We start from the raw sequence: 25,911 nt of genomic DNA, 5'->3' as shown, positions 1-25,911 counted from the left end.
TTTTTTTTTTTTTTTTTTTTGTGACACTGCCCATATTGATAGCCTTGGTTTTCATGTTCCCCACCCCTCTCTCCTGCGCCTGCAGCTGTTTGAGAGATAGCAATTTGATCTGGGAACCAGGGGCCTTCCCAGATTACAGAATATGTTAAACTAACCCACGTTTGTTTGGCCTTCACTAGCCATCTGCAAGATAATACCCTTTTTTTTTCTTCTTCTTAAAAAAAAAAACACTTTTCTCTTAGAAGTGCAGAGCAGGAGCCACTCTTTCAAGGCACAGCTCCCTCCTGCCTTGCTACTTGCCCCAGTAACACTCTCCCTTCTGCTTGTTGCATTTTGGCTTCGCGAGAGACACCATTTTACACTTATAATATTTAGATTTAAAGTACTCCCAAGTGGGGGGGGCTATCCGACCCCAAAAGCAGGCCACTCTGACCTACAGAATGTTTCCAGGGTGCCAGAGTTTATGAAGGGATTTTGTCCCCGGAACTTGGGGAAATTCTGGAGCACACAGTCAAGAACTGTGGGTGCAGGCTTAGACTGGCGTCCCCTTATGTTGGCTAAGGTGACTGCTACAAACATGCACTTAATTTGGATTACAATTAGGAGCTGGAACACAAGGCACAGGAGCAATTTCCCCCTCACAGCGCAAACACTGGCTGGGAGCTCCCAAAGGAAGCCAAACAAATGCCCGCTTGACCTCTTCTCCTGCGAGGCTAGAGGCCACTCAGACTCCATAGACCGAAGTTTGTGGAGGCACACAAAAAGGAGGAAATAACTTTTTTTTTTACTTTAACCTTAACATTCACTCACACATTCACTCAGAGGTTAAACAATCCCACCCAAACCCCGCCTAGGCTTCTGAGATTAGACGAACAGCGTCGGCTACAGGCAGCAGAACCCCAAAACCAAAAGAGCTCTATACAATCCAAATGAAGCTAGCCAAGCCGGCTTCAACAAATTCCCTGTTCGGGAATATGTACCTCTGCGTCCAGAGGACAAAAGAGACCAAGTCTCAGTGGCAGTGGCCCAAGTCCGCTGCCCAAATGGGTTGCCACTCACCTGTCGCCGAGGCTGTCCTCTGTCCTTTGCTTACTCTAGACTGGGCCGTCAGGGCTTCTAGCAGCTCCCGAGTGTCTCCTGAAGGCGCAGGGAATTGCTCCCAATCAGAGCCTGCGGCCGCTGTCCTGCCACACGTCAGCTAGACACACGGGACCGCACGAAGCTCCGGGGGCTCACCGAAGGCGGCACCGCTTTACAGAGGCATCTCGCTGGGGCCTCCAAAATGTTACGGCTACATAGGCGAGATTGAACACTCTGAAGCGGTGTATAAAGTTAAGCAAAGGATTTTAATAATGGCCAGGAGTTGGGCAGACCCTGAGCAGGTCTCTAACATGCTCCAACCTACAATGGAGTCTAAACGCTGGGTTTTTATACTGGTGCAGTCTCTTTGTTTCTTCTTTGGCGGGAAACAGCCTTAGGAAAAGGGGGCTGGGCTGAACTGCAGGAATGTCTTGGCAGTAACAGGAACAGAAATTCGCAAGGCTAAAGGTTATCTTCGACAGCAACACAGCTCTTCAGCCAGGGACGAACTCCCTGTGAGGCAATTTATTTTCAAAGGGCTAGACATTCTGCAAAGCACAACCTTCACAAATGTTATAAACCAGACACAAGCAAGCAAATGGGAGGTGATAGAGGCTGAAGTCCTTTTAGCTTGTAAATCACTAATTGCTATAACACTCCTTCTTACATTCCTTTTTCCAAGGCCTTTTAGCAAGTCCTTGCTACTTCTTACAAAGAACATTTAAAGCCCTTACATACTTACATATTGAAACTTTTTACAGGGAATATTTGGTGCCCCTACACTGGAACTTTACCTCCCTACCAAAATGATAAGCTAGAAGCGGTCCTCTATTCCTGGGGGGGGAGGAGGGGAAGGATTTCACAGATTAATGTTCCCATCGGAACCTTCAAAGCAGCAAAGTGGTGATACCCATCACGTTCCCATTTAACTCACCTGCCTGGCCCATGCATACGTCTGACGGAGCTTAGAGAGTAATTATAGACTCTGACACTCCTAGGAGGCCTTGCAGGCTCCCTTTCACACCATTGCACTAAAGCAAGTGTTGCACCTAAGCCAGCTGTAATCTTTTTGCTGGTGAAGGGTCTTGCCTTCAATTTGTAAAACAAACAAAAAGCAAAATCTGAGAAGCACAATAAAGCAAAGCCATGTCTGTGCTACAAACTTCATAGGGCCTGTCAAGTTGCAGCTGCTGCCACAGATGTGGTACCTTTCCCGGAGCAAGTCAACACGGTCCCTGGCTAGGGACGCATCGCTGACCTGGCAAATGCCTTGCTCTGTACCCATCTGTAAGGACCACCAAAGCAAGTGTGGTGCTTTTACCTGGCAGGGCCAACACTGTACCTTCACGGTACAGCCTAGTCTCTGGGCTATATTAATTCTTTCTGCTGTAACAGAATCTAGAGAAACATTCACCACCTTGATATTTCGTAAAGTATTACGCTGGTTCACAATATTGATGACATTTTGCTCATTGGAGCTGATAAGCAGGAAGCAGCAAGTTCTATAGATGCTTTAATTAAGTGAACCAAAAGCATGAGAAATAAACTCAAAACGCAGGGGCCCTCAACTCAGTGACGCTTCTGGGGGTTTAGTGGTCTGGGGCATATCAAGACATCCCCTTGGAGGTGGAAGACAAGGTGCCGTGCCTCGCACCGCCCACTCCGTAGAGGCACAGTGCTCAGCAGGCCTTGCTCGGTTTTGGAGGCAGCACACACTTTTGAGTGTGTTAACTTGACCCATCTACAGAGGCACCAAATGGCTCCCAATTTCAAGTGGGACCACTCGAATCTTATGACCCCGAAGACCCACTGATACTCAGAGGGTCTGGGGCAAACAAGGAGGCTTTATGGAGACTCTAGCAAGGACCGATTGGGGAGAAACAACACAGCCCTCCAAGATTTCAGAGCAGAGCAGATCAAATCTTTATCCTCTCCTGCAGGCATTTCTTCTTTTTAGAAAGAGCTTGTTTGCTTCTCGGACTTAGTAGAGACAGAACATCTCATCATTGGACAACCGCGGACCATGCGGCTGAGCAACCCCTAACAGACTGAGTGTTGTCTGACTTGCTCGGCCTTAAGGTCGGGGAGTCCAGCAGCCCAGGGGAAATGGCATGTAGAGGCCGAGTTTGGGCATGACCACCAAGTACCGTAAATTACATGAGCAGGTGGCTCACTCTATCAACGGACACTTGTGCATGGCCTCCTCGTGTTCCTTGTGACCCGGGACAAGAGGATAATCCTGCAGGGAAGTGATGAAGGAAATCCTGGGAGCTGAATGTCTGGTTCCCTGCCTTGTCTGGAATGAGACAGGCCCCAAAGTACTGATCTGCATGGACTCATGGGGAATTGCTAACAGGTTGGCGGGATGGCCAAGGACTTGGAACAGGATTTAAAGATTGTGACAAAATCTGGATGGGGACAGAGCTCTCAACACGGGCAGACTGGGAAGGCGTCTGCACCCATGTGTGCCCATGAGAACCTACAGAGGATGCACTCAATGATCGGGGACAGACCAGCACGCCCATGGGTGTGAGTTAGCATCCTCCCCAGCCACCTGCTGGCTCGGCAGGCCCAGGAACTAAGTGGCCACCAAGACAAAGGTGGAGACTACATCAGGCTCGGTGTCAAGGTTCAGCAGGCTAGCTCCTGCAGAGCACCTCACCGGCTAACCGAGAGACTCCCTGGGATGACATTTCCTAGGAGGACCAGCTAGCTGCCTGGTGGCAGGTCGACTCCACTGGGCTTCTTCCAACACGGAGGTGGAAGTTTGTCTTCACTGGAAGAAACCCACATACTAGATACGAACCTGCCTACGCTGCCTCTCGGCATCTCCGCCCACTACTGCGACACTCCGTGCAGCACTGCTTACGAGCAGGGAACCCAATCACAGCAAGGACCTGCGGCAACGGGCTTGTGTCTGTGGCCGTGTTTTCAGTACACTGCCCGCCCCCGGGAAGCAGCTGAGCTCCTCAAGCCTCTGGTAGGGTGAAGGGTTTGGGGAGGGGGTTCTTCTCTGGAACTTGACGCTTTGAACCAGAGACCATTAGAGGGTGCTGACTGCCCCGCAGCTGAAGCACACTGTGCCGAGGACCGCGGGGCCGGCAGTTTTCAGCATTACACAGAATAACCCAACTACACATTTTTCTCAGTCCTGTCCTGGAAAACCTAGGCTTTGCTGGCGTGAAGGTCTTGGACTCCGAAGGAGGAGCTTCCCCTGGGGAGACAACCGTGTTTCTGTTTAACTTGAAAAGACTGCTACACAATGGGGACAGGAGGACCAAGGCCAGAACCCCAAGGATTACCCAGCACCTCCCGGTATTTCTGTGTGGGGGAAACGAAGGAGCTTGCAACCAAGGTGACCAGAAAAAGGACACTTCAGAAATGAAGGTTTCCGTCAGTCAGGTAAAGGCCGATCGAAGTTCTGAGTGCAAGGAGAATGTGTAAGGTGACGTGCAGGAGGATGTTACAGGTGCCAGCTACAGCCTGCCACCAACCACACAGCCTTCTCTTGGCGTGGTTACTTACACGTGCTATGTTCTCGCCACTTGAGGAGCTTTCTGTAAACGCACGTTCCCACACCACATGTCAGGTCTTATCATCAAGCTCTGGCAAGGACTCAGCATTTCAAGTTCCTCAGGTGACTTTCAAGCACATCAAAGCCTGAGGTCCCACGGGAGCCCTGAATCCAGGGTAGTCACCGTCTTGCCCACAGGAGGAGAAGAGGTCAAAGCAGCAGCGGCCCCAACACAGAACACAAGGAAACCTGGGCTGCAGGGACTCTCCACCTCCAGGCGTAAACCAAGGCCGCTGCTCGTTTGGGCTCCTCCCCTGGACAGGCCTGCCCGGGGTGGGGGGTGGGGTGGGGCCATGACCGGGTACTCTCATCCCCTGTCTCTCGGTTTGGCTGCCTTGGCTGCGGTGTTAGGAAGGGGAGAGCACCGGCCAATTCTCAGAAGAAAATGTAGTTTATTGTGACACAGGAAATACTACAAGCCATTGAGGGAGGGGGAAGAGTCAAACAGTTCCTCAAAACAATAGGTAAAAGACAGGTGTAAACATCTTGGTCATTAAATCCACAGCACGATCACTGTAATCTTTTTTTTACAATATTTATTTTTAGTTATAACAGTCACACCAGTTGTCAAAAACAAAAACATAAAAACCTGGCAATTTTACACAATGAAAGCCAAACCACAACTGCTCAGGTCGATGCGGGGCAGGGCTGCCACAGGACGCAGGGTCCCGGACTTTCTGGCGCCTGGAGGGCGCAGGGCCGCGGGGCAGGGATGGCTGGCCACTCCACCCTCGGGCGGCCCGGCCCCCGCCCCCCCACCCCGCTCAGAGCACACGTCAGACATCTGAAGAGGCAGAGTTCGCAGTTTCACTGGGAAGCGCTGAGGGGACAGCCAGCGGCTCAGAAATACGTTATTGCACAGACACTGGGGGAGTGGAGGGTCACCTCATGACTCCTCAGTGGTCAGACGCACCTGGTCACCGTAGGAACACCTGCCTAGGGGTGGTAGTTAGGCAACAAAAAAACATTTCCCCAAATTTAATAGCTGGATCGAGAGCTTAAAAAATAAAAACAAGAATAAAAGAATTTTAAAAAGGGCAATTCCCCAAACCGTCAGGTAATGCTTTGTCCCTAACAAGGTAGACTCAAACACACACCCCTAGTGCGGGGCCTCCTGCTGGGAGCACAGGTGGCCGCACCGCCCATCAGCAGACACAGAGGTAAGTGCTTGGAACACCAATGCCAGAGGGAGGGAGGAAAGATGACGGATTTGGGTATAAGTTTAAAATAACGTCCACAGAAGATCAACGTGGCTCCCTAGTCCTTGTGTTCTCAGAGCAGCTGAGCCTCTGCACACTGGCGAGGACAGGAGGGGAGGAGGGAGCGGCCCGTACGGGAAGCAGGCAATCTTCCAGCAACTCCAAGGCCAACACCCCTGCTTTGTCCCCACTCTGCATTTACAGCCCTCCAGTCAAGTGAAGAGGACACCAGGCAGCCCACTGCAGGGAGAGACTTTATGGCTCAGAACTCAACAGGCAACTTCAGTCAACTTGCCTTTCCATTCCATTTGTTTATTATTAAAAGACAACACCTCCCCCCAAAGAAATCTTTACAGCATCCTCCCCACACACACACTCAAACACAGGTGGCCATTTTCTAAAAATCTGCCCCCATCCATACTCCTCTACAAACACTAGCTGTATTAAAACATGCTTTACAACCTGCATTCCATAAATGCTGAAATGTAAGAGTGAACCGAGAGAGTGCTTAACAAACTGTCGCTGGGGATCTGGCTGCAGCTGATGATTCTGCAGCAAGAGCGCTGCTCCGCGTTCCCTAGCACTTTCCGCACTGAGCGGGAACTCCTCGGCGCCTGCCGGCCCGGCTTCCTCCCACCCAGCTAGCTAACGAGCCCGATCCGGCCCGCCGCCTGCTTCTGTACGGCCTGCCGGCTAAGAACAGCTCACACGGTTTTAAACAGTGAAAAACTATTCCATGACATGAAAATGACATGACATTAAAACCTCAACGTCCATGAATAAAGTTTTATTGGAACACAGCTAGGCTCACTTGTTTACGTATTACCTATGGCAAGAGAGCGGGAAAGTCTAGGACCTACCATTTGGGCTCTTTATGAAAAAAGTCCGCTGACCCTTCAATAATCGTACTCTCCTCTAGGAATGAATGTACCACCGCTCATACGCAGACGGGGCTCTCAGGATAAGCACAGCTTGTTTCCCTAACTATGTTAAAGCAACTTTTCCTCCCCTACATCTCTGGGTTAAAATTTCTCAGGAAAGTACAAAAACCTAGCTTGGAGGGTTGGACAGACAGCTGCACGCAAGACACCTCACAAGGAACGCGGCGGGGCCTCAGCCAGCCCCCCCCCCACAAGCCCAGTCACAAAGCCGCTTCTCCTGCTGCAACCTAAACTACACTGAAGGGAATGCAGAGGCACTCGGCCACTCCAGCCACCAAGCAGTGACAGGGACGACTAGCGGGACAGGCAGCCAAGAAGAAAACGTGAGGAAGGGGGACAATAAAACCATTGGAAACCGCTCCATCTGCTCGAGAGCAAACATAATCGAACCAGCGACACCCAACTTGCACCTGCCACCTTGAACCAGGACATGGTCTTCCGAAGACAGGGCTGGGGGTGGGGGCAACAGAACAGCACCAAAGCAAGATCCACTCAAGAATGAATAAGACTACCTAAATCTCATTATCAACTCTACTCACCCACGTTGCTAAACATTACACTGATCAAACCCACCACTGAGGAAAGAGGAGGAGGGATGAGAAATGCCCACGGGCACAGAACTGAGGGAGGACGGACACCCAGGCTGATACGACCACATGCAGGTGGATGCCATGTTACTGGCAGGACATGTACGCTTGGAAGTCCCAGTCAGTGTCTTCAATTACACAGGTTCTACTCACAAAACGAAGGCTAGGAGTTCCATACTATACACATGTAATACTAAGACTCACAAAGACACTTGCAAAGTCCTCTGTCCTTATATATCTGTAGCCTTCTCTACGGCTTCACTAAACCCATAATGTAAAAACGGGCCGGGGCCTTGTAAAACTAGTCACGTGGCAGAACCGAGGGACTAGAGCGAGGCTGCTCCACGCTGTGGGGGTGCCCACCCTAATCACCGTTTGAGGAGCAAAGGAGATACACTTGGGACATATCTACTCTGCCCCTTCCCATGCAGAACACACCCTGCGTGACATGTGTCTGCCGTGCGGTTCCGAGAACCCCGCCCACTGCGCGTGTCCGCTCCATCCCCAGTCCTGAGCCGGAGGCAGAGGACTTGATGCTCCTGGGGTACTTCCGTCGGGGGTGGTAGCATGATCTTGGGTGGCTGGGGGTCATTTTGTGAGGCTTTCGTGTTTCTGACCAGCGGAGGATGAGGCTACTCATATTCCAGGACCTGTCTGTGGTAGAACAGCAGGTATCTGCGGGGGCAAAGACAGAGCACGTTTACAGCCTCATCCATGAGAACTCAAGGCAAAACCAACCTCCCCTCCAGAACCTTGGCACGCTGGCCTCAGCACTCACCAGCGGTCTGATTTCTTGCTCAGACAGTTTTTGGTTCTTAGTCCCCAAGGAGGAGGATCCTCAGCTAGGTCGTGGCAGTGCCCCCCCCGCCCAATGCCAGAGCCCTTACGTCTGACCCCCGCTCATTCACCAGGAAGCCCCAAGTCCTGTCAGTCCTGCCTCCCACACAGCTCCTGGATCAGCTTCTCCTGTCCAGGGCTGCCAGGCCCTCGGGGTCAGTGTCTGGTCCTGTCCGGGGCTGCCAGGCCCTCGGGGTCAGTGTCTGGGGTCCTGTCCGGGGCTGCCAGGCCCTTGGGGTCAGTATCTGGTCCTGTCCGGGGCTGCCAGGCCCTCGGGGTCAGTGTCGGGGTTCCTGTCCGGGGCTGCCAGGCCCTCAGGGTCAGTGTCGGGGGTCCTGTCCAGGGCTGCCAGGCCCTCGGGGTCAGTGTCGGGGGTCCTGTCCGGGGCTGCCAGGCCCTCGGGGTCAGTGTCTGCGGTCCTGTCCGGGGCTGCCAGGCCCTCGGGGTCAGTGTCTGCAGTCCTGTCCGGGGCTGCCAGGCCCTCGGGGTCAGTGTCGGGGGTCCTGTCCGGGGCTGCCAGGCCCTCGGGGTCAGTGCGACTTCCGGTAAGGCTCCTGCACCGTGTTCCATTTAATCGCCTGTGGCTCTGCCCCCGTAACTGACCCAAGTGTGTCCTCTCCGATGCAGACTCTCTGCCAAGGGGGCGCCCTCCCAGCTGGGAATACACAGACGCACCTCGCAGACCACGGCAGCGCCTCCCTGGGGCTGAGACCCGACCCCCACTGGTGGTGCTGTGCCAGGAGTGAGGAAAACGGAGCTGAGAGAGGAGCTGCTGAACGACCCCTGTGTCAGCTCACGTCGCGGCTCGAGCAAACAGCCACCACCCCATGCTCTGGGTAAGGCGTGGATCAAGTGTGCTGCTCAGGGACCCTGCCTCCTAGCCAGTGACCAGCTGAGGCTGGCATCCTGTCCAGAGCCAGCCTCGCTCCTTTGGCCACCAAAGGTGCACTTTCCTGAATGGCACTTAGAAACAGACGCGGCCCCGGGCTTGGACGCACACAGGGAACCGAGCTGCCCCCACGCACCCCTCACTGTCCAGCACGGCTTCAATGGTGGCCTTGGTGATGATGGCGTCGTCACACTTGAACCACTGGTCCTTGTGCTGCCAGATGAAGCTGGTGTAGTGGCTGCTCTCCAGGGTCCCCTGGTGGTTGACAATGGCAAACAAGGAGTACCTGGTTTGGGGGCAAAGAAGTGGGGAGAGATGCAACGGTTAACTGTTTTACCCTCGTCAGAAACCACGCAGCACATGCAGCCAGAGCCCTGCACAGTGAGGGTGCCTCACCGACCCCCAGGAGTAACACCCGGGATCGAAGCCTGTGTCCAGGGGCTCAGAGAAAGAGGGAGCCTGTGCGGCCTCCACGCTGCAGGGTGGGAGACACTGGCACCGCTCTCTGCCTCACACCGTCTGCCACACCGGTGGTAGAAAGGCAGGCAGAGCAGAGCAGAGCAGAGGCCTCGTCACAGTGCCGGCCAAGGAAGAGGCCACGGGGCTTTCACTCCGGAACTGCAATGGCCAGACTGACCCTCACTCACACCCAGGGGCCAGGAAAGGGCACTGATGGTAAAGGTGTGAACAGTCCTTTCTCAGTAGAGGGCTCAAGTGTTTTCCAGAGAGGCCGATGGACAGTAGGACAGGAAGCAGGCCAGTGGCCAGGAGAAACAGCCCTGCCACGGCCACTCAGAAACACAGCCATGTCCCCGGAAGGGCTGGGGCCGCCCTGCAGCTCCCCGCTCAGCCCCCCGGGGCCGGGCGCACACACGGGCGCTACTTCCTTGTTATCATTGCCGAGGCTGTCTGACGGCTGCTGGGACGGCCCATTCGTCCTGCTCTCTTTGCTGCAACAAACAACAGCAAAACTCAGCACACCGAAACTAACTAGAGCCGCAGTGTTCAACCATCTTCATCCGATGGCGCACATAAACTCATTGCTGACGTTTTCTGGCACACCAAAAAATAGCTTCTAATTTTTGCCCCCCTGACAAAAAACAAACAAACAAACAAACAAACGAGTGTAATTTTGATTCATTCACACTGGACGGCGATTGTGTTGGCTGTCGTTTTTTTATTTGACAACCTAAGGGAAAGAGGTCCGTGCCCCTGACTAGTCAGGAGCTGCATGTTTTACAGATTCATGCGGTGCACTGGGTGAAAGTCACTGAACTTGGACGATAATACCAGTATTACCGGGGCTCACTATGCCAGACACTGTGTTGGATTCATTTTATATACAACTCTGCTTTTTATGCAGAGATTACTCCTGTTTAGGGGAAGAAACCAAGGCCCGGGCTGGTGCGGTGAAGGGCCGAGCACACACCTGCTGTTAGGCGTGCGGCCAGCCCACGTCCCTGTGGCCGGTCACCTCCCAGCAAGGAATGAAATCTTCCCTGGGCCCTTCCAAGGGAGCACAGACCTGCCAACAGCTTTTAGCTTTTAGCTACCAACCCCGCGGTCATTTGTTACAGGGGCCCTAGGAAACCAACATGCAGCCCATGTATTAGTAACTATTGTGGGGTTTTTTGAGGGTAAATTTTAAGTGGCCTTGATGTCAAGATTTGAAAATAAGATAAATGGGATCTACAAACGCAGTGTGCCTACATTCCAAAACCAGCGCCCTCAGCTGAAACGCTGCCTTCTCCCAGCGACGCCACCTTGCTCTCTCAGGGCGGAGAGCTGATGAAGGCTGCGGAGGAAACCCCGCAGCTGAAACAGGGCATCTGAGGAGAAGCAACGCAGCAAACGCCAATGTGTCCCAGGTGAAGACCAGGACAGTAGCTGGCGTTAGTGTTGTGGCTGTATCAGTGCCTACAACTGTCTCATCAGTGAGCGCCCAGAGCCGCAGCCTCCCGACGAACCCTCCCCTACCTGGACGCCATGAAGGGGGTCATGTCCAGGACCAGCGGGAAGGACACGTAGGTGGTAATCTTCCGCCTCCGTTTGGCCGAGTGCTCAAATCACTACAGGCACGGGGAGAGAAGAGGAATGGCCTGTAAGGGGCTTCCTCCAAGGAAGACCCCCAACGGGCATTTCATTAACTTTCTGATTGCCTTCTGGCCGCATCTGGGCCTTACAGAGGCAGTAAAACACAATATCTATAGAAATCTAATTTATGGGGTTCAAGCCAAGTCTTGAAATGAAGAGACTGTTCAAAGTGATAAATACCCAGTGTACCAAAAAGTTGTTTTACGACAAACTCACCCAAGTGCAAGGTAGTAGAGAAAAGAAGCAATATCCATAACCCCTGGGAGCAATAACAAACATATGGTTCCTTTCACTAGAGACTCCTCTGATTACATCAGAGGTTACCAAATCCACAAAGGAAGCTAGGAATGGTTTCTTGTTTTGTGTTTTAACACATTTAAAGTCAAAATAAAGAAAAATATGAAACAAGCCCTGGCTGCTGTGGCTCAGTGGATTGAGCGTCGGCCTGCAAGCCAAGTGTCGCTGGTTCGATTCCCAGTCAGGGCACATGACTAGGTTGCACTTCAGGTCCCCAGTTGGGGGCACGAGTGAGAGGCAACCACACAGGGATGTTTCTCTCCCTCTCCTTCTCCTTTCCCCTCTCTCTAAAAATAAAATAAATAAACAAATAAACTATTTAAAAAAAAAGAAAAAGAAAAATATGAAACAGATCATATGCCTGTGAACCCAAAATACTATTAGACCCTTTACCGGAAAAACTTCTGACCCCTGGACTAGGTCATAACCCCAAGGGTCTTTGTTTACTTTTAAGTAAAGAAAAACAGGAAACTTGGGGTGAGAATGGAAGAATTTAGGTAGGAGTAGTAAAACCTTAACAACCTCACCCCCAGTGGAGCACCGCACAGCCTACTTTCATTCTGCAGTAATGACTTTTTGTTCACAACGGATGTCGCATGGCAACAGAAGACAGGGGAAGCGTTACAACTTACCACCACTTATTGCTTTAGCACTTTTCGGGAGTCACTGCAATTACAAAGTGCACTCTGTACACCAAACCGACAGGCTCTAATCTAAGTTTTACTAGGGACTAAAAATTGAGTCTGCTACTAGAGTTTTTCTGAAATACTTACTTTGAGATGGAGACAGGCTACAATAGGCAATTTCTTCCTGGTGAGCTGTTTGGTGGACTCCCGGTAGCTATGACAACCACTACATTCGATCTTAGCACTGCTTCCTAAGTGCTCTGGCCTGGTAAATCTACAAGGCATTAAAAAATATATTTTCAAGAAAAAAATATGGAAGAGGTAAGAGGGAAAAGAATTACTTTATCACTTTCGGTGCATTAATTTCCCTACTAAAAACATACATACGTAACATACAACCTTCACCTTCTCTCCTTCTCACGTTAAAAAATACTTACCTTACAGCTGAATCGATAAGAAAACAAGACCCACATATATGCTGTCTACAAGAGACCCACCTCAGAACAAGAAAAGTAAAGGAATGGAATGTGATATTTCATGCAAATAGAAATGGAAATAAAAAACTGGGATAGCAATACTTATATCAGACAAAATAGACTTTAAAACCAAGGCTATAGTGAGAGACAAAAAAGGACACTACGTGATGATAAAGGGATAAACTTTTATGCACCCAACATAGGAGCACCCAAATATATAAAGCAAACCTTTGTAGATTAAGAGAGAGAGAGACTGACAGAAATACAGCCACAGCAGGGGATTTTAACACTGCACTGACGTCAGTGGATAAATCTTCCAAACAGAAAATCTACGAGAAAACAGTGGCCTTTAATGACACACTAAATCAATGTATTTAATTAATATCTTCAGAGCATTCACCCCAAAGCAGCAGCATATACATTCTTTTCAAGTGCACGTGGAACGTTGTCTAGGACATGTCAGGACACAAAGCAAGTCTAAATGAATTTAAGAATGATACCGTGTCAAGCATACTCTCTTGCTAAAATGATATGCAACAAGAAAAAAACTTAAAAAGGCAAAAATATGGAGACTAAATAACATGTTACTAAACAGTGAATGGGTTAACAATGAGATCAAGGAAGAAATCAAGATACCTTGAAACAAATGAAAATGAGATCACAACCACCCACAGTCTATAGGACACGGGGAGAGCAGTCCTAAGAGGGAAGTTCACAACATTACAGGCCTACCTCAAGAAGCAAGAAAAAGCTCAGATAAATAATCTAACCTAACAATAGGAAAATAAAATAAAATAAAATAAAGCCAAAGTGAGCATAAGAAAGGAAATAATAAAGATCAGAGCAGGAATAAATAAAATAGTCTAAAAAAAATACAGAAGTTTAATGAAACCAAGAGCTATTTCATTTGAGAAGATAAACAAGACTGACAAACCTTCAACCAGATTCAACAAGAAGAAACGAATAAGAAGAAGTAACAATGGACACCACAGAAATACAAAGGTTATAAGACAAATTAGGAACAACTATATGCCAACAAACTGGACAGTCCGGACAAAATTCCTAAACACATACCATCTTCTCATATTGAATCAGGAAGAATCAGAAGAACCGAATAGGCTGATTACAATTAATGAAAACAAAAGCAGACATTTAAAAACTCCCAACAAACAACATAAGTCCTGGACCAGGTGGCTTCCCAGGTAAAGTTAACCAAACATTCAAAAGAACTAACACGTCTCGTACTCAACTATTCCAAAACATATCAAGAGAAGGCAACACTTCCAAGCTCATTTTATAAGGCCAGCATTATCCTAATTCCAAAACCCAATAAAGACACTACACAAAGATAGAAAATTATAGACCAATATCCCTGATGAACATCAACACTAACGTCCTCCACAAAATAGAGCAAACCGATCCAGCAATGCATTAAGAAGGTCACACACCATGATCAAATGGGATTTTTTTCCCAGATGCAAGGTTGGCACAATATCCACAAAGCAATAAACACGATACACCACATAGGGAAAATGAAGGATAAAAACCTTATGATCCTATCAATAGAGGCAGAAAAAGCATTTGATTAAATGCAGCATCCATTTATGATTAAAAATTCTCAGCAAATGGAAGTAGAGGGAACATACCTCAATATAACAAAGGCAACATGTGACAAAGCCACAGGCAACACCGTATTCAACAGACAAAAAATAAAAGTGTCTCTTAGGATCAGGAACAAGACACGGATGTCCGCTTTCACCAGTCTTATTCTATACAGTACTGGACGTCTTAATCACGGCAATCAAGCAAGAAGAAAGAACAGACAAATTATAAAGAAAGAAGTAAAACTGTCATTATTTGCAGTCATATGTACTATATATAGAGAACCCTAAAGATTCCATGAAAAACGACTAGAACCGATAAATACCCGGAAATCGGTTGCATTTTTATATGCCAATAACGAACTATCAGAAAAAGAAACTAAGAAAATGATCCCATTTATAACTGCAACCAAAAAAAAAAAAAAAAAAAAGAGCAAAAAAGTCCTGAGAAATAAATTTAACCAAGGATGTAAAAGATCTAAAGTCAGAAAAGTGTAAGGGCTCTGAAGAAACTGAAGAAGACAGAAGATGAAGCGTATACTCTGTTCATGAACAAGAAGCATCAGCGTCACTAAAATGTCCATAGTAACCAAAGCCATCTACAGCTTCAACGCAATCCCTAACAAGACAGCAATGGCGCATTTCACAGATCTAAAACAAATATTCCAAAAACGTATATGGAAACACGAAAGACCCTGAAAAGCCTCAGCAGTTGAAAGAAAGAACAACAAAGCAGGAGGGACCGCAATACTCGACCTCACACTACACTGTGAGGCCACAGTGAACGAGACAGCCCGGCACTGGCACAAAGCCAGGAAAGAACAAACACCGGGCAGAAGAGTCTCTTTAATAAGTGATGTTGGGAAAACCGGACAGGGACATGCAAACAAATGAAACTAGATCAGCTTCTGACACCATACACAAGAATAAACGCAAAATGGATGAAAGACGTACACGTAAGACTCAAAACCATAGGTAGTAAAATATCAAACATTTCTCGTAGCGATATTTTTTTAATATATGTCCTCAGGCAAGAGAAACAAAAGAAAAACGGAACAAATGTACTGCAGCAAACTGAAGTTTTTGCAGAGCAAAGGAAACCATCAACAAAATGAAGACAACCTACTGCACTTCCGGTGAAGATGGAAGTGTAAGAAGACACACTTCACCTCCTCATGCAACCACAGGAAAAGTCACAACTACCTTCAAAACAAGGGCAGGTCACTGGAGCCAGGTCACAGAGGGCACATCATACTGGGCATGTCACAGATAGCAGGTAAGAGAGGGCAGGACACGGAAGGCAGGTGACTGAGGCAGGTCACACAGAGCTGCTCACTGATGGCAGGAATGAAGCAATACTGGGTTGAAATAGCCAACTTGCCTTCATCATGCCATTGACTTCAGAAACACCAGAACGTTCAAGCCAGAGGGAACAAGGATGAAAGGTCCCCATAGCATGCCCTTCTTCACTTAACAGGCACCGATGTCAGTCTCAAGTGCTTTACATGAGAAACGACACGACCTTCTGGCAGTGCACAAAGAGCACACCCACCCAGCTCCAGCTCTCGCGGAACACTGACTGCGTATTTTGCATTGAATTATTACAGGACAACAGAGAAGCCACCAGATGGTAGAGAAGTAAAAAATCACACTCGATATATAACAACATAAATTAAAAAGGCAGAAAAAGGAGAAATTCTAAAGATTATAAAAAAACGAACTTACTTTTTTTTTGATGTTATTCCTCGTGTTTATTGTTTTTTACTTTTTGTCCTGAAATGAGCTGGCGCGGCCCTGACGAACCGGTGCGGCGAGTTGTGTGGGCATCGTCCCGCAAAGTGAAAGGTCGTCCGTTCCATTCGCGGTCAGGTTCAGTCCCCAGGCGGGTGGCATTCCAGAGGCAATGGGTCGATGGTTCTCTCCCTCTCTCCTTCCTCTCGTCTCTCTCTAAAAATAAATGAAAGTCTTTACAAACCAAGTTTGTGCGTTTCCGAAGCTTTCGTAGGCAACCCAAGACAAAGTAGGCATTTACTTCACTTTATTCCCTACTTACACTAAAATAAACAGACCAAAGGCAGGCCTGAATAAAAGACTTCATTATATCAATTATATTGCTTAAGAGAGTTATATTAATTATGACTCTTTCGTACTGGATCCCAACACCTATCCCTTTTCATCTCCCATACCGACAAATCGGAAAAGCAAAACACAACAAAGAGATAACACCCATCGAGTCTACAAGGAGCTTAGGGCCAAGGCATAAATTCCATGCCCTGGGTTCTATGGGTGGGTATATACACAGTCAGTGTACATCTGTGCATCTTGTCACTTAGAGACACTCGGTTACCTGTCGCCGGTCTGCATGTTCTCTTCCCTCACAAGGCCCACTCCCTCTTTTACATTCCTCAGGAGAGTCTGTTTGTTTTCAAATCCTGAGGGTTTCCTGTATTGTCCTTCTCACTGCTCTGGCACTGACTATCTGACAACCATGCTAGTGAGAGAAATGCCTTCAGCTTGCCATTTCCTTTGGCTTTTACTTCTGACACTGTTGACAGATGTCCCCCATGGTCCCCAGCCTGGCCCACCTGCACCCAGCCCTCGCTCCCCCTCCCCTGGCCTTCCCCACACTACTGCCTGTGACGGGCTGGGCACATCGCTGCTTTCTCCATCATCACTTACAGCCGGTGCCACCGCCTTCGGGAAAACGCAGTCATTTGCGTCATATTTACAGGTTCCAGAGGCATCTCATCCCTCAGCTCAAAGGACTACTGACACCAATGCTGAACTCGTTTACGTGTCAGCTCAGTCATAGGAAGTACGGCACTTTCTTCACTTTGCAAAACGACTCTGATGCTGACAGTCTACACCTGTCAAGAGCCGTGCACAAACAAAGGGCTCTGTACCATTTCGACATCATTACATTATGCTTTTCATGTTACACTGACTTAGTGAGGTAACTGTTTCCAAAAGTAGTGAAACCAAGGAACTAAGAGGGAGAAACAAGAAGGTGAAACCGGGTTGGGACCCCGAACCCTAACGGTTCCTGTGCAGCAGTTGGGACAACAGATGAAGAGCAAAGGCAGACGTGCACATCCCTCAATCAGCTAATTTGGTAGACATAGGAATGGAGACATGATCAGAAACTGTTTGCTGAAAGAGCAGCTGCCGGTGCAAAGCCAGAGGAGAGCACATGGGAGCTCGTTTTCCAAATATGCTCCTTCTTTTGGAGCATGCTGTTCCACTGTGCCCCAAAGATGCACAGAGCTAGAGCAGTAATAACATACGGAAAGGTGAAATCATACCTCCTTCGCTTTTGAAACGAGTTTGGCCTTGATGGAGAGAGAAAGTGTGTTCGCGCTCAACAACGGTCTTAAGGGCTGCGAGAAAGCCTTACCTTTTCTAGATGGCTCTTCCTGACGACCGCGGGCTTTTCTAAGCAGGTTTCTGCTACCCGGTCTCCACGGTGCCTCACGCAGTCTGTGGAGGTAAGTTTTAGGTTGGGATCACTGTGCGCACGAAAAGCAAACTCTTACGATGTCTCACTCACTACCGGGACTATACAAAAGTCTCCTAGGGCAGTGAAGCCGGTTCCACTCAGGGGCATAAAAGTTTGCTAAAATCATGGAAGCATGTACCTCAATCCTTCTGACGGCTGAGGTCTTCTACTCCTGTCGGTGCGTATTACTTTGCTTGCAGCCTCCATTCGATCCAATGAAAAACAAACAAAACCAAAACAATGCATGAGAAAATATCCAACAATTCAACTTTTTCAATTATGATAAGTATAGAAAGATAAAAGATTCTATGCCTACATGTATCTACAAAAGGATTATAATTCCTAAGATGCAAACAAAACAGTCTATGAAGGAAAAAGGTAAAGGGGCAATACTCTCGGCATGGCTAACCTTTAAATCTACTTTTTATTTCCTCCGTTCTGTGAGGAAAAAATGGGAAATATTATCGGTACCTCCTGCGCTTTGAGAACCAGCCTGCACACGGACCCGCGGCTTTGACCCCAGTCGTAGGGGGCACACGTGTAGCTTGCAGGTTCTGTCTGGTTCAGCTGCCTGCCTCGCGCAAGCAGCGGAGGTTTTCTTTCACATCATGTTTCTCTCCCTCTCTTTCTCCCTGCCTTTTCCCCTCTCTAAAGAAATAAAATGTTTAAAATATGAAACCTTAAAACATAACAAATAACAAACAAAATATAATTAAAGTGGTGCCCTGCGATGCTCTCTGAAGCTCCATCATCGGCTCTTCATGCTGCTCTACTCGTCTTCAAAGAGCCTTCAGTCGTTCACGGCTTATCCTTGGACGTGCGTCATCAATACTTGCTGAGAGAAAGAGAAAAACAGCAAATAACATACAAGGGAGCTCCGATAAGGCTATCAACTGATTTCTCAACAGAAACATTACAAGCCAGAAGGGAATGGTCAAAAATATTTCAAGCAATGAAAAACAAAGGCCTACAACCAAGAATACTCTACCCAGCAAGGCTCTCATTCAAAATAGAAGGTGAAATAAGGAGTTTCTCAGACAAAGGAAGACTGAAAGAATACATCTCCACAAAACCAGCATTGCAAGAGATGCTAAAGGGAGTGTTCTAAGAAAAAAGAAGAAAAGAACAAGAGAGGAGAGGAACAGAGGTACAAAGGGAAATGAATAAATACACGTCAATAATAACCTTAAATGTAAATGGATTAAATGCTCCAATTAAAAGACATAGGGTAACGGAATGGATAAGAAAACAGGACCCACATGTTTGCTGTCTACAAGAAACACACCTGAAAACAAAAGATTTACACAGACTGAAAGTAAAGGGATATAAAAAAATATTCCAAGCAAACGGACCGGAAAAAAAAGCCGGGGTAGCAGTCCTCATATCAGACAAAACGGATTTCAAAGCAAGGACAATAAAAAGAGACAAAGAAGGACATTTCATAATACTTAAAGGAGCAATCCATCACGAAGATATGACTTTGATAAACATATATGCACCCAACATAGGAGCACCCAAATACACAAAACAAATACTAGAAGACCACAAAAAGGATATCAACAACAACACACTCATAGTAGGGGACTTCAACACTCCATGATCAACAATAGACAGATCATCCAAGCAAAGAAACACCAAGGATATACAGGCATTGAACAACACACTACACCACATGGATCTAACTGATATATATAGAACTTTTCACCCCAAAGAAGCAAAATATACATTCTTTTCAAGTGCACATGGGACATTTTCAAGGATAGACCACATGATAGGTCACAAAACAAGCCTCAACAAATTCAAGAAAATTGAAATCATATCAAGCATCTTTTCAGATCACAATGCCTTGAAACTAGAAATCAACCTCAGAGAAAAAAAATCAAAGACACCCAAACTCATGGAGATTGAATAACATGCTATTCAATAATGAATGGGTTAACAATGACATCAAAGAAGAAATCAAGAAATTTCTAGGAACTAATGATAATGAGCACACAACAACCCAAAACCTGTGGGACACAGCAAAAGCAGTCCTGAGAGGGAAGTTCATAGCAATACAGGCATATCTGAAAAGGACAGAAGAATCTCAAATAAAAAACCTAACCATAAAGCTACAAGAACTAGAACAACAACAACAAACAAAGCCTAGGGCAAGAAGAAGGAATGAAATCATCAAGATCAGAGCAGAACTAAATGACATAGAGACTAAACAAACAATCCAAAAGATCAACAAAACTAGGAGCTGGTTCTTTGAAAAAAGAAACAAAATCGACAAGTCTCTAGCCAGTCTAATCAAGAAAAAAAGAGAGAAGACACAAATAAACAAAATCAGAAATGAAAGAGGAGAAATCACGACCGATACCTCAGAAATACAAATGATAAGTTAGAAATTACTTCAGACAACTGTATGACAAGAAATTTGACAATCTAGAAGAAATGGACAGATTTCTAGAAACATACAACCTTCCAAAACTGAATCAAGAAGAAGTGGAAAGTCTCAACAGACCAATAACAAAGAAGAAAATTGAAACAGTAATCCAAAATCTCCCTGTACACAAAAGCCCTGGACCGGATGGCTTCACAGGCGAATACTACAAAACATTCAGGGAAGAACTAACTCCTATCCTCCTCAAACTGTTCCAAAAAATCCAAGAAAAGGGGAAAATCACAAACTCTTTCTATGAAGCCAGTATTATCCTAATCCCCAAACCAGGTCAAGACACAACAAAGAAAGAAAACTACAGGCCAATATCACTGAGGAACATTGATGCTAAAATCCTCAATAAAATATTGGCAAACAGGACCCAGCAATACATCCAAAAGATCATACATCATGATCAAGTGGGCTTCATTCCAGGGATGCAAGGATGGTTTCATATTCGCAAATCAATAAATATAATACATCACCTAAAGAGAATGAAAGACAAAAATCACATGATCATATCGATAGATGCAGAAAAAGCATCTGATAAAGTACAACACCCATTTATGATGAAAACACTCAGCAAAATGGGAATAAAGGGAGCATATCTTAACATAATTAAGGCTATATATGAGAAGCCTGAGGCCAACATCATACTCAATGGACAAAAACTGAAAGCATTCCCCCTGAACTCAGGAACTAGACAAGGTTGTCCACTCTCCGCTCCTTTTCAACATAGTGTTGGAAGTCCTAGCCACAGCAATCAGACAAGAAAAAGAAATAAAAGGCATCCAAATTGGGAAAGAGGAAGTAAAACTTTCATTATATGCAGATGACATGATAGTATACATAGGAAATCCTATAAACTCCACTAAAAGACTACTCGATATAATAAGTGAATCTGGCAAAATCGCAGGGTACAAAATAAATATACAGAAATCTAAGGCATTTCTGTACACCAACAATAAAATAGCAGAGACAGAGACAAAAAAGAAAATACCATTTACTATAGCAACAAGAAAAATAAAGTACCTAGGAGGAAACTTAACCAAAGAGATAAAAGACCTGTACTCTGAAAATTACATAACATTGAAGAAAGAAATTAAGGAAGAAACAAATAAATGGAGGCAAATACCATGTTCTTGGATGGGAAGAATCAACATCATCAAAATGGCCATACTACCCAAAGCAATTTACAGATTCAATGCAATCCCTATTAAAATACCACTGACATATTTCACCGACCTAGAACAAATACTCCATAAATTCATATGGAACCAAAAAAGACCCCGAATAGCAAAAGCAATCTTGAGACAGAAGAACACAGCAGGAGGAATCACCACACTAGATATCAAACAATACTACAAAGCCACTGTAATCAAAACAGTCTGGTACTGGCATAAGAACAGACATATAGATCAATGGAACAGAATAGAGAGTCCAGAAATAAACCCAGGCCTCTATGGTCAACTAATATTTGATAAAGGAGGAAGGAACATAAAATGGAGTGAGAAGAGCCTCATTAACAAACGGTGCTGGGAGAACTGGATAGGGACCTGCAAAAAAATGAAACTAGACCACCAACTTACACCACACACGAGAATAAACTCAAAATGGATCAAAGACTTAAATGTAAGCCGTGACACCATAAAAGTCCTAGAGGAAAACATAGGCAGGAAAATTTCAGATATCTCAAGTAACAATCTCTTCACGGATACATCTCCTAAAGCAAGAGAAATAAAGGAAAAAATAAATAAATGGGATTACATCAAACCAAAGAGTTTCTGCTCAGCAAAAGAAAACATCAGCAAGATGAAAAGGAAACCAACCATATGGGAAAACATATTTGCCAATGACATCACAGACAGGGGACTGATTTCCAAAATATATAAAGAGCTGATACAACTCAACATCAAGAAAACAAACAACCCAATTAAAAAATGGGCAAGGGACCTGAACAAACACTTCTCCGAAGAGGACATACAGAAGGTCCATAGGCACGTGAAAAAATGCTCAACATCATTGGCCGTCAGGGAGATGCAAAGAAAAACCACAATGAGATACCACCTTACACCAGTCAGAATGGCCATCATCAACAAATCAACAAGCAACAAGTGCTGGCGAGGATGCGGAGAAACGGGAACCCTGGTGCACTGTTGGTGGGAATGCAGACTGGTGCAGCCACTATGGAGAACAGTATGGAATTACCTCAAAAGATTAAAAATGGAACTGCCTTTTGAACCAGCGACTCCACTACTAGGATTATACCCGAAGAATCTCGAAACACCAATTCAAAAGAACTTATGCACCCCTATGTTCATTGCAGCCCTGTTTACAATAGCTAAGTGCTGGAAACAACCTAAGTGCCCATCTGTAGATGAGTGGATCAAAAAACTGTGGTACATCTACACAATGGAATACTATGTAGCAGAAAGAAAGAAGGAACTCCTGCCATTTGCGACAACATGGATGGAACTAGAGAGAATTATGCTTAGTGAAATAAGCCAGGCAAAGAAAGAAAAATACCATATGATATCACCCAATACAGGAAACTCAAGAACAACACAAACAAAGGAACTAAATAGAACAAAGAGCAGAATAACAGTCAATAGGGGGGTGGGGAGAGGGAGAGAAGGGGGATAAGGGAAGGGTTTATTCAAAGAACCTGTATAAAAGACTCATGGACATGGACAACGGGGAGGGATATGATTGCGGGAGAGGGGGTGGGTTGGGTGGGGGAGAGAAATTAGGGGAAAAGGGGACAACTGTAATTGAAAAACCAAAATAAAAAAAAATAAAAAAAGAAAAAACACTGACTCATGTCACTATTACGATGGAACATGTTAGAAGTAAATTATTTCTTCCATTTCAACGCCTACAATGTTTTAATTTAAGTTCTAATAGACTCTCTCATGACAGCATAGATTTTTTAAATGTTATAGCATACTCAATGAATGAAAAGCACAAATTATTATTCATTTAGTACTGTAACTCTGGTTTTAGGTCTTTGTGTACTTACCTGTATTTTCATGTTGGTACATAGCAAAACGCAGGTTATCATTTTGAGGGTATAATAAGGTTCATAAGAAAAATTTACCTGAATATAATTTTGAAGTTTATAAATTTAAAACCGAACTAAAACTTCAAAAACTCTTTCAAGTGTTAAATATCTATAACTCAAACATTAAATTGTTCCTCAAAGGATCAGATGGGAATTTTGAGATATTCATGTATCTTATGCATATGAAAATCAAGCATATATTATATCACACCTCTGCAATATTTAAGTTCAATTGTTTACCAAGAAACTTTGATAGTTATACCTTTACTGCAATGTAAGAGGGTATATTAAGATTCCGTTTCTTATTTAAGAGGGCTGATCTCATGCTATCTTTTCATCATAAACTTTTAAAGATTTTACGTATTTATTTTTAGAGAGAGGGAAAGGGAGGGAAAAAGACATGGAAAGAAACATCAATGCGAGAGAGAAACATCGACCGGCCGCTTCTTGCATGCACTCCGACCGGGGACCCAACCTGCAACCCAGGCATGTGTCCTGACCAGGAATCGAAACTGCAACCTGTCGCTTTGTGGGATGACACCCAATCAGTTGAGCCACCCACTTAGGGCTCTTTCCTCATCATTGTTTTTAAAAATCCCGTTTTTCACATTCAGAGCATCAGAGGTTTGGAAAAGGTACTATAGAAAATAGTAAGATGATGGAATAATGATGACTTCCAAAAGTGAAAAAGGTCTTCCTCTACGGTGTTTTATTTCCTGCTGAGTAATACGTAAATCCTTAAGGACAGCACATCCAGGAAAAGGATCTAAAAGTGTAATCATGATAGAGGCCTTTCCATTATCCTTGTTACCTATCACTAAGTATTTCAACAAGTCCGATACCTAAACGTAATTTACAAAGAAGAAAACAAGAGGAGAGAAGTGGCTTAATTCTATTTTAATGGACAATAACCAAACACATCATAATAAATGATAACAACTCTGCTAACCTAATTCAGATGAAATATTCTAGGTATTTCTCAGGTACCCTGCTATCACTGTTCCATGCCTTCAAATCATTCAACAGTTAAAAGTGCTTCTACAGAAGAGGCACTCAGGTATAAAAATGCCAATCTTACTGAAATGAAACATTTAATTCAAGTAAGCTCTCCCATGCCATTGTGTGCAAACTCTCTACATTTCACCGTCAAAGACAGAAACTATCAGGTTTTTCATTAGATCAAGGTTATGAAGTGCTTAGTGACTGAATGTTTACCATAAAGTTAATTGAGAAACTTTTTCCACCATTTTTCAAAGAATACTTTCACTTCAATTATGAATTACACGACTGACACATAAAACACTCAGCTCTTCCCAGAAAGACTTAATACATGTATTTCAAATATCAGTTTGAAGATGATTTACAAAATAACCTGTTCCCGAACCTCCACCTGCTCCTCCGCAAGGGGTAGAGTAGAAGTGTAGCGACAACATCACCAAGACGCTTTTCTCAAGCATCCTTACCGGACGTCATTGCTGTGCCGCAAACCCTGCTTACCAGGTCACAACAGAGGCAATGGTCACAAACTACGCAACGACACATCAGTAAAATGAGGAGACCTGATACAGAAAAAGCCAGTGAAGTTCTAGGAAACTACTTCGATAGAAACTCCTTCAAACGTCATTGTAATTCAGCAGCTCTCATTCTGATATGGCTTGACACACAAGTCACTTTCATAATCAATTCCTTAAAGCCAAAACAGAGAAGTGGCATCAGCAACATGGCAGTTCCAATCTCTCCTGGAACAAACACTGAAAAACAAGCAGGATCCTGACTTTGTTTCTGTTTTTCTTATTTAAAAAGTCCACATGTAAGTGAAATCATACGGTACCTAACATGGCAAAATTTCATTCTTTTTTTATGGCTGAGTAATATTCCTCTGTGTCTGTGTGTGTGTGTGTGCGTGTCTGTGTGTGGGTGTACCACAACCTCTTAGTCCAGCCATCTACTGATGCACACTTAGGTTGCTTCTAATTCTTGGCTATTGCAAATAGTGCTGCAGAGAACATAAAGGAACATAAATCTTTTTTTGGAGTTTTTTCCGATAAATATCCAGAAGTGGAATTGCTGTGTCACGTGGTAGTTCTGGTTTGAATTTTTTAAGAAAGCTCCATACTCTTTTCCATAGTAGCTGTGCCAATTTACACTCTTACCCACAGAAACAAACCCATAGAGAACAAACTGACGGTCGCTGGATGGAAGTGGGAGCAAAAGAATGGGTGAAAAACGTGAAAGGGAGTAGGAAGTACAGATTTACAGTTATAAAAATAGACACGAGGGTGTGAGGTATGGCATTGGGAATATAGTCAATCACTATATTGTACTATGTGGAACTAATATGATATTGTATGTCGTCGTCGTCGGCATCCGTCCGTCTCGAGAGACGATGGTGTAGCTTCTACTGAAGCTACAGAGCCTGGGCAGGGTGATATGGAGGGTCTGCTGTTGCCCATGCAGCAGACCCCCCCTCTCTTCGCAGCTGAAGGGTCCAAGGGAAAGACGGAGTCAATACAGCTTGGCTTCAGGTGCGCCGCAGGAGTTGCCGGTGTTGACTACAACGTCAAACCGCCTTAGGGACTCCGGCTCCGGATTTTCTGTCGGGGTTTACTCCCTTAGCCTTTCCCCTGAAGAGGTATGCCGCAAGGCAGCGGAGGTTTTTTGGAGTCAGAGTTTTCCTTCTCTGATGTGTAATTAAAAAAGAACTTTAAAAACTTCTAATAAAGAATGCAGC

At 45.7% G+C, this 25,911-nt stretch overlaps 2 long non-coding RNA genes across 2 annotated transcripts; both read right to left on the bottom strand.

The window, feature by feature from the left end:
• Positions 1–7,689: 7,689 nt before the first annotated feature.
• Positions 7,690–12,333, bottom strand: LOC149997341 (uncharacterized). Its single transcript, XR_016513971.1, has 4 exons — positions 12,272–12,333; positions 11,085–11,176; positions 9,244–9,393; positions 7,690–8,056 (listed from the first exon to the last, which is right to left on the bottom strand). It is a non-coding gene; the product is annotated as an uncharacterized LOC149997341 (long non-coding RNA).
• A 1-nt stretch (position 12,334) lies between these two features.
• Positions 12,335–17,674, bottom strand: LOC149997340 (uncharacterized). The gene is made up of 3 exons (XR_016513970.1): positions 17,596–17,674; positions 15,927–16,148; positions 12,335–12,398 (listed from the first exon to the last, which is right to left on the bottom strand). It is a non-coding gene; the product is annotated as an uncharacterized LOC149997340 (long non-coding RNA).
• Positions 17,675–25,911: the final 8,237 nt, after the last annotated feature.

This window comes from Furipterus horrens, unplaced genomic scaffold (genome assembly GCF_987537825.1).
Source record: "Furipterus horrens unplaced genomic scaffold, mFurHor1.1.pri manual_scaffold_11, whole genome shotgun sequence".
NCBI lineage: Eukaryota > Metazoa > Chordata > Mammalia > Chiroptera > Furipteridae > Furipterus > Furipterus horrens.
The sequence above is the reverse complement of the archived record's forward strand: the minus strand, read 5'-3'. Positions and strand labels throughout refer to the sequence as shown.